A 9,599-nucleotide genomic window follows, 5' to 3' on the forward strand; every position below is an offset into this window, starting at 1 on the left:
CTCCCCTCCCCTCCCCTCTCCCTTTCCCTCTCCCTTTCCCTCTCCTCTCCCTTTCCCTCTCTCCTCTTGTCCTCTTACCTCCTCTTCTCCTTCCCCTCCTCTCTCCTCCTCTCTTCTCCTTTCCTTTCTTTTCTTGAGACGGGGACTCACATATCACAGGCTGGCCTCAAACTCTATCTCAGTGGAAGAGAATATGACGCTATGCTCAGTCTCATTAGTTCCTAATGGGATGTGACAACGCATTTGCAATGTGTGGTCAGAGTTCCTTCCTGGTAAGTTGGTTTTAATATGAATTTATGTGACTCATATGCTATATAAGCCATTCTTTATGATGTCTCTGCTGAACCCAACAGAGTGTTCACAGACAGCATGCTATTCAGGATAAAGGAGGAGGATCTATCGTGGATTGTTGCAGTTAGAGTGAGCAGCGCAGGAACAGCCATGCCTCAGAGGTTAAGTGGGAAGAGGGGGATTTATTCACAGGACTTTGAGCCTGGGATCAAGCCCTTCTGGGACTTGGGAATCTCAGTAGGGAGGCAGGTGACTGCTGCTGGACAAAGTTTCCTGTATAACAGACTTTGTATTAAATGTAAGGGGTGGGTGGATGCCAAATTCTACCAACTAACAAAATACACATTACTTAGCAGTGTGCAGCTTGCTTACTTGGCTGACTCTCGATGGCTGTTTCTCACTCTGAGCAGTTAGGGCCGTCTTTGGCAGCTGGGCCCAGGGAAAGGTTTGTGTTTGGTTTGCTCCAGGTTTCCTTCCTTTGTCTTGCTGGAGGAGCTGTGTTTATTCTCATTTGTATCTTGCTGCTTTTGCTTCCAAGAGGGTTGAGAACGGAGCCTTCCTCTAACCAGGATGCATTTCATTGTTCACTTAGCCAACCCTCGGCATGCAGGTCCTTAAAGGCCCTATTTTCCAGGGTCTTTGACAGCTCTCTTACTAACTCTATCACAAAGATGCAGACATTCCCTTCTGGAAGGCTATCACAGACTGGCTTTCTTTATGGCGTTTGTCCCAGAGAGGAAGTCACTGGGAAAAGACATGTACAGCTCTTGTCTACCTTTAACTATCAAGAGTTCCATGAACAAAATAAACATTCGGCTTAGTACATTTTGCACTGTGTAAGCCTCTTAGTGGGAATTACTTCCAACTCAAATAGAAAAATATAAAAGAAGTAGGGACAACAGGAATTGAACTGTGATAATGCTAAACCTTACATGGGCTAAGCGTTTGTGGTTTGTTACTTGGATTGTACAGTTACATGACTCAATCCTGTGATAATAACCACCCAAAATGTCTGATGTCTGAGGTTGTCACGTCTCACATAAGACTCCAGCTCTGCTGTTTTGTCCACATGTTACTGCACTGTCATATACAAACATCGAAAGGCCTGGGTGTTAAATTTGTAGTTAACTCACACTGAAATATGGGTACATCTGTGTCCCCCAATGCTCAGCCAGGCACAAGACACACCCATCATGTAAAAGACACACCTTGCCATGTAAAAACACCCCCACACCAGGCATCAGGAACCCACCAGCTTTATCTCATCCAGTATTTTATGTAAGTGGAAATAAATGTACAGTGTACACTGTTTCGTGTCTGGCTGTTCTTCCCCACAGTGACGTTTTGAGGTTCATCTGCTGCACGTAGTCATGGTCTGTTTCTTCTCAATGCTTAAATGTATACCAGACCGTACACCAGCTTATTTATCGGTTCTGATGCTGGACAAGGAGCAGTTCCTAGCTTATGTCTGTCATGAGGGAAACTACAGTAAACATTCATATGCAGAGATGTTTAGAGGACATGCAGTTTCACTTCTCTTAAATAAATATCTAGACCTGAGACTGTTATCATGGGTGAAGTAGGTATCGCGATCATATTATACTTCACCAGCTTTACCTCCCCTTCAGTGCGAGTACTCACTCCTTTAATGTCAGCCATCTCAGCATGGGGTGTTGTCATTATGACTCTAATTGGTCTTTTTTTTTTTTTTTTGATAGCCAATGGGGCTGAAGACTACTTTATGTGATTATTGGACATTTGTGTTTCTTTAAAATTTTTTTCATTTTATTTTTATTTATATGGATGTTCTGCCTTTGTGTAAGTGCCCAAAGAGGTCAGGAGAGGGTGTTGGATCCCCTGAAACTGGACTTACAGACAGTTGTGAGCCACCCCGTGGGTGCTATAATCCAAATGTGGGTCTTCTGGAAGAACAACCGGTGCTCTTAACCTCTGAGCTGTTTCTTCAATCCCCATGATTCTTCTTTAATAAAATGTTTCATGCCTATTTTTAATTAAGTTATCTAGTTATTTTGCTAGTTAAATTTTTATAATTCTGAATTCAAACCTTTGGGCTTTGCATATATTATAACTATTTTTTCCCAGACTGTTTTCCTTAGGGAGTTTTATTGTGTGTGTGTGTGTGTGTGTGTGTCTGTTTTAGTAGCAGTAGCAGCAGTAGTAGCTGGACTGTGAGAAGGCACATGTATGTGCATGGAGGACAGAGGACATCCTCTGGTGTTCGTCTTCACCTTCATTGTTTAAGACTGGGTCTCTCTTCTTCGGTAGCAAGATGGCCCATATGCTTCTGTAGACTCTCCAGTCTCCATGTCCCACCTCCCAGCAGGGCGAGTAGGATTACAGAAGAGAAGCGTATACTGCGGTGTCTGGTTTTTAATGTAGCTTCTGGGCTGGAAACTTAGGTTCTCATGCTTATGTGATAAACACCTTATCTCCTGAGCCATCTCTCCAGCCTGTGGAGACTTTTAAAATAGAAAACAAAGTATCAATTGGGATGAATAAGATGTTTTATATTTTTCTTTTATCAGTAGTCATTTCTCTTTGGGTCTGGTTTTGATTTTCCTTGTAAGTTCTGGTGATGAACACTAGGCCTTATGTAAGCAAGGTAAGAGCTCTATTGATGAGCTATGCTCTAGCCTTTAATAGGCTTCCTTAGCTGAAAAAAAAAGTTTTTAAAGGTCAGCCTTTATATCTGAGTTTGTGAACTACTTTGAAATAACTATGGCAAATGATCAAATGATGTCATGTTTCACTACACACACACACACACACACACACACACACACACACACACATACACTGGATTATGGAGTGCTTGAAAGACTCAGTGTTGGAGTAAGATGATAGGGAATGTAGTCTTGATTATTAATTGATGTAGGAGAGCCCAGCCTACTGTGGGTGGCACCATTCCCTGGGCAGGTATTTCTTATAGGAAGGCTACCTAAGCATGGGTTTATGAGCAATCCCTTAAGCAGATCTTCTCCATGGTTTCCTTTGCACGTCCTTGGCTTTAAGTTCCCTCGTCAGAGTTAACGCTGTGTTTCTGCCTTCAGGGCTCGGCCTTGAGTGCTTACCTCGCCTTCCCTCGGTGACAGGCAAGGACCTGGACCTGGAAGATGAAATCAACTCTTCCTTCTTTTGAATGACAAACGCAATTGCCAGGCACCCATACAGGAGTCTGTGGTTAAATATAAGATATGTGTTTCAGATCCTCAACAAAATGTCATCAGAGAGAAGCATTTCTTAAAAAAAAATAACCCCTTAAAATACCCAGGAGACATTACGATGAAATAACAGCAACAGAAGTAGAACACATAAAGCAAAGCCTAAACTTCCCAATGTCGGCATTTTTCTTTCAGTTGACGAGCCAGTCATTCTGCCTTGTGGAGACAGTTTATCATTCATTGCTCATTTATTGTTCTGACAAACCATACATTTCAGTTGTCAGAAACTTTCTTTGATGATTATAATAAAATAAGACATTTATTTGTATGTTTTATGTGTATAGTCACACCTCATGACGTGCACGTGCAGCGGGAGGACAAGCTGCAGGTGCTGATTTTCTCATTCCGCTGTGTAGATTATGGGGATTGAACTCAGGTCATGAGGCTTAGCTGCAAGCACCTTCACCCATTGAACTGCTGTGCTGCCCCATATTAATATTAAAATATATTTTCTAAACGATGATCTCCCTGCTAATGTTTTCTCTCTTCTCGTTTGGAAGACTGTAAGTTCCAGGCTATACTTCCCAAATTTACTCCCTCCCCATCTTCATTTTCTCTCTTTCATCACCGACATCTTCCTATGTATGACCCTGTTGCCTGAGAAATCTGTTCATTTTTCTAGACACAAATAGGTTTTCATTTTCATTGCTGAAAAGTTCAGTAATAAATATCTTTACCCACAAACAGATTAATGGTCCAAAGGTGTCAATGGTCTTACGGCTATAAACAACATTGAAGTATTACTTTATTCATAATATGGCAAGAATATAAACCACAGAGGTAGAAGGATCAAGTAGACTGACTTAGTGGAACTACAGAAGGCTGAAAGAGACAAGAGTGGGGTTGAACAGAATTCTCTTTTTGTTTTTTTGTTTTGTTTTGTTTTTGAGACAGGATCTGTGTACTCAGGCTGTCCTTGAATTCCTTATGTAGTTAAGGATGGTTTTGGTTTTGACTCCTAATTTTCTGGTACCTGCCTCCCAAGTGTTAGAACATTTATCTATAGCCATACCATTGAGGGAGCAGGAGACATCTAAGGCAAATATATGAGTTTATCAGGTAAAGCATAAGATATTCTCCAGAAGAAAGAATCAAGGAAACATGTTATATTCTGGCGAAAGTTACAATATGTCAGGACTTAGGGGTGAGGGTGTGATAAACAGAACGATGGACTGAGTATACACCCTTCCATGTGTGTGTGTGTGTGTGTGAAGAGAAAGAGAGAGAGAGAGAGAGAGACAGAGAGACAGAGAGACAGAGAGAGAGAGACAGAGAGACAGAGATTTAGGACACACACATGTGGAGGTTAGAGGATAACTTTGGGAGTCAGTTCTCACCTCCCACCTTGTTTGAGACAAGGTCTGTCATTCCTTGCTCTTGTGCACATCAGGCTGGTTGACCCGTGAACTTACATGGATTATCCAGTCTCTACCTCCCATCTTCCTGTAGGAGCATAGGCAATACAGACACATGAGCTACCATGTCATACATGGGGGATCTGAGCTCAGGTCCTCATGCTTTCACATCAAGTGTTTACCCACTGAGCCACCTCACCAGTCAAGAAGGCATACACTGTCATAGCTGGTGCTCCTTCGATTATGTTTTCTGGTTGTTGAGAGATAACTGTGTCAGGATTACTCTGGGACCTTGGACGACCCTGGAAACATTGTATTAACATAGGTATGAGGTTTTTGACATTTTGAAATGATATCCACAATTGGTGGAGACTACATTGTGTTTCAGTCCTTTACAGGGAAACCAGATAGGGACATATTTCATATTATAGACATATGCAATCAAGCCCAGGGTGAAACCTGATGCAGGTACATTTAAGAGATAAAGTCATCATGGTTGGTGTGCAATAGCAGGTGACAGCCACGAGGAGAGGACACCAGGGAGATTCCTTTAGTTTTATGGATTGTGGACTTGGTTAAATGGTAGTGACATCACAAGGAAAGTAGAAAAAGGAGCAAGACAAGAAGGTCTTCCGTTCTCTGCAGGAACCTTTGGCTCTGAAGCGCTCTCTGTATTCTTGAAGAGTGTGGTGGGTTTGAATAGGAACTGTCTTTCACAGGCTCACGTATTTGAGCCACTTCATTTCCTGTTGCTAGGGCGGTTTGAGGAGGTTAATGGAACCTTTAGGTGGTGATGGAAGTGTGTCACTGGGGGTGGCTTTTGGGAATATACAGTCTCTCTACACTGGCTTGTGGCTTTCTTGGCTCCCTACCCTACCTACCTGCTGCCATGCTTCTTTAATGTTATAGACTCCCAGGAACCATGAGCCAAAATGAACTCTTTGCGTGTGTTGCTTTTGGTCATGGTGTTTTATCATAGCAACAGAAAGTAGCTGATACAGGGAGCTAGTGAACTTCCTCAGGGCCATGAGAATGAGATGTCTCCACTTTCAAAATTGTTGACTTGTTTTGAAATAAATTCTTTTCTGCTTAGAGATGGTGCTCAAATACTTTATCTTTTCTGTTTATTCTATTTCTTTTTGTAAAAAGATAATGCTTCTTAGTTTTTAGGCTGAAATATATATATATATATATATATACACACACACATATGTATATATAATACACACACACACACACACACACACACATATATATATATATATATATATATATATATGATTTCAGCACTTGTAAATTATTCAAAATATTCCAGTTTCATAATAACATATTGGTTTAGGAAGAGGATTTTTCTGTTTCCTGTAGCTCCTGTTTTCTGAGTGGTAAAAACAAGAAAGTTAACCACAAAATTTTTATAACCCAAGATTATGATTTAATGGAGTTTAATGAGGAAGAGAGACACTTTAAAAAAATTGGGGCACAGTCATTAGCTATTTAATCTAAATCTCCTTGTTTATTACTCAAATTCAATAAATGAGACCCAAAAATACTGTTGAGTGAATAACAGGATATTGTCCTTCTGAGTGGTGCAGCTGAGATTTGTCACTGTTACCCGTTGGCTCTCTGTCAGGAATGCTCATCTTTTGTAGATCCGGAGCCCACAGCTTTTAGTGACGCAGTTTGAGCATACACAATAAAGCTGTGCTAACCCCAAGAAATCAATCGCTCAGAAGTAGCTCCTGGTTGGCAAACAGCACGGAGACTCCACAATTGTTGCCAACACCCAGTCACCTGACTCCGGGATGCCTCATCATTGACTGATGTCATTAGGAACCGTATTGTTCTTATCGACCAGGGGTTAAGGAGCTGTGGTAGGACACAGCGTGTAAAACAGCTTGCGGGATGTAAATAAGATGGATGAGGGGCCAGGTAAGAAACCCATGACAGGGGTAATATAGTCATATAATCGTATCAGATGAGATACGATTTATAATGAGGGTATCCGTTTCAGGAGCTGTAGTTTGGAAAAGCCACCAATATGCCTCACAATTGTCATCTAACCTCATGCTAAAAAGTTTTCTCTCATCATGGAACTACTTCACGATGCTACTGAGGGGGAGCGATTTCCTGAAGCCCTGTAAGCCCATCTTGTGCCCTTTCTCTTCTCATTTCTCTGCATCCATGCAGCCTACAATCCCACTGCCCTTTAGAAAAGGGGCAGAGAGCTTTGACGGAGACAACTGAGATGATGAATGGAATTTAATTTATGCAAGTCCTGTGAGTCAATCACCATGGCCACAGTCCTTCCTCTTCATTCAGCTTGACTGACTCAACTCCCAGCAGGAAGCTGGGCACTTAAGGTTATGGAAGCAGCGCACGGATGTTCAAATATTCATCACAGGAATGGCCATGAGAAAATTCAAAATGGAGCTGGAAGACTGGGGAGAAGGAGCTGCCTAGAACGGGATTTGGAGACCTAATTTAGAATTAGAGATTTGCTCTTAGAGGTGATGCAGAAAATGGATTTGAGGAATGTTCAGAGTACTAGGGTACTATTGATTGGCTTTTAGCCCCATATTGATCTCAGCTTCTCCCTGCTACTCAATAAAGCCATCTACAATTATGTTATTTCATCATAAAATAATAAGTATCTTCTCTTTATTAAAAGCTAGCTAATTATGGCGATGACCTACATTCTCCTCTCACTGACAGAGCAGCACACTCACCTCGAAAGCTGGTGACTGTCTAGAAAGGCCGCAGTCAGAGCATACAGCACCCAGCCGTGAGCTCTAAAGAATTCCTGAATGACCAGGCCAGTCTACAGACGCGGTGTAAGGTAAAAAAACCTATTCTGTTCATTGTAATAAAAAAAAATATTCTCAGCGTGAGACAAAGCCTTCCTTCCATAGATGACAAATAAAGAAATGAGCAAGTGGCTTTATTTGGAAATGCAATGTTTGAGTCTGTGTGTCATCTTGGGCTCGTTAATTATGCTTGTAATTTGTGTCATCAATGACTCATCGGTTCCATGAGTTATAAATATATAGCAATTCCAGTTTTCCTTAAGTAATTGGTTATGAGGGTAGGCGAACAGTATTGTCATTTTAGGAATCATTTGGGCATATCAGCACCTGCATTTTCCTGGGCGACCCAGGGGAGTGGTACTTATGAAGCTTTCAATTGGTTCTGGAAGCCACTGTCCCAATTTGGTGTTGAAAGTTGTCCCAAGTATGTTGTTCACGTGGAATCATTTTGCCTGTTTATATAGAATGATTTCTCTTTCTCATGACAGAGCAAGAACGTGAATATAATGTAGATGTTTGCTTATGAGCCTCAGTGTTGACTACTTCACTATAAAAATTCAACTATTTTCTATGCAAGGACCACAAATGTGGGCTATTCCTTTACTTTTTTTATTTGTTTTGTTATCTTAAAAAAATCAATTGTTTGTGTGTGCATGCATGCGTGTGTGTGTGTGTGCATGTGTGTGTGGTTTATAAATCAGTTTTCTTCTTTCACCCTGTGAGTCCTGGGAATCATCTTTAGATCACCATGCTTGGCAGCAAGTACCCTTACTCCCTGACCCATCTTGCTGGCTATTCGCACTCTTTTATTAAATTGAAAATAAAAATTTTATACAATACATTCTGGTCACAGCTTCCCCTTTCTGCAGCTTCTCCAAGATCATCCCACTTCCTCTCACATCCGAATCAACACTTTCCTGCACTTTCCCATTAGAAAACAAATAGGAAATATATAACAAAATTAAACAAACAAACAAACAAAAAAACACCCCAGAATTAAAAAAGAAATCAAAGAAAAAGCATGAGAAACAAAGATACACACACACACACACACACACACACACACACATACACACACACACACATACATCTTATAAAAACACAATATGGACCCATAACATGTAAGCAAAAAAGCAGTGATGTAAAAATGCCCATCTAAAGCAGTCTCAGACAATAAACCTCCAAGACTTCCACTGGATCCGTTGTGTTGGCTGCTGACTGCTCGGCATGGGGCCTGCCCTTAAAGGTGGTTTATATTCCCAGTGAGATGGTCCTGGAGGAAACTAGTTTTGCCTTCCTAAGTGGCTGGGAATTGGAGATTAATTTCTTGATCAGGAGTGAGAACTTGTGTCCAGTTCTCTCAAGGCTGCTTCCTCATTAGGCTTGGTCCTGTGCAGGCCCTGTGCATGCTGCCACAGTGTGTGTGTGTGTGTGTGTGTGTGTGTGTGTGTGTGTGTGTTTGTATGTGTGCTAATCCTGCTCTGTTTAGAAGGCCTTGTCTCCTTGGGGCCATCCATCTCCTCTTGCTCTTACAATCTTTCTGCCTCCTTTTTGAATAGTTTCCTGAGTCCCAAGGGGAGGGATTTGATGGAGACATTCCATTTAAGGCTGGGTATTCAAGGTCTCTAACTCATAATGATTGGCTGTGGGTCTCTGCTGTTGGAGGAAGCTTCTCTGTTGATGGCTGAGCAAGGGACTAATTTTCAGTATAGAAAATTGTCACTAGCAGTAATTTTACTTTCCTTTCCCTGTTCTTTCTCTGCTAAGCCAGGGAGGCCAGCTAAGCCTGCAAGTCTGACCCTGGTGAAAAAGTGGATCGTGAAGGGAAGGGGCTCACACAAGCATTGAATAAGTATTTGGTTACACTGTTTCTCTCTCTCTTTCTCTCTCTCTCTCTCTCTCTCTCT

General features: G+C 41.6%; 1 long non-coding RNA gene across 1 annotated transcript in view; it reads left to right on the forward strand.

Moving 5' to 3' along the window:
* The first annotated feature begins 116 nt into the window (after nucleotides 1-116).
* The window catches only part of LOC110295883, a 79,073-nt gene continuing 69,590 nt past the window's right edge, over nucleotides 117-9,599 (forward strand). The window contains exons 1-2 of the long non-coding RNA XR_002378128.1: nucleotides 117-272; nucleotides 7,557-7,724. This is a non-coding gene — a long non-coding RNA (uncharacterized LOC110295883). The remainder of the gene's footprint in view (nucleotides 273-7,556; nucleotides 7,725-9,599) is intronic.

This window comes from Mus caroli, chromosome 6 (assembly GCF_900094665.2).
Source record: "Mus caroli chromosome 6, CAROLI_EIJ_v1.1, whole genome shotgun sequence".
Taxonomy (NCBI): Eukaryota; Metazoa; Chordata; class Mammalia; order Rodentia; family Muridae; genus Mus; species Mus caroli.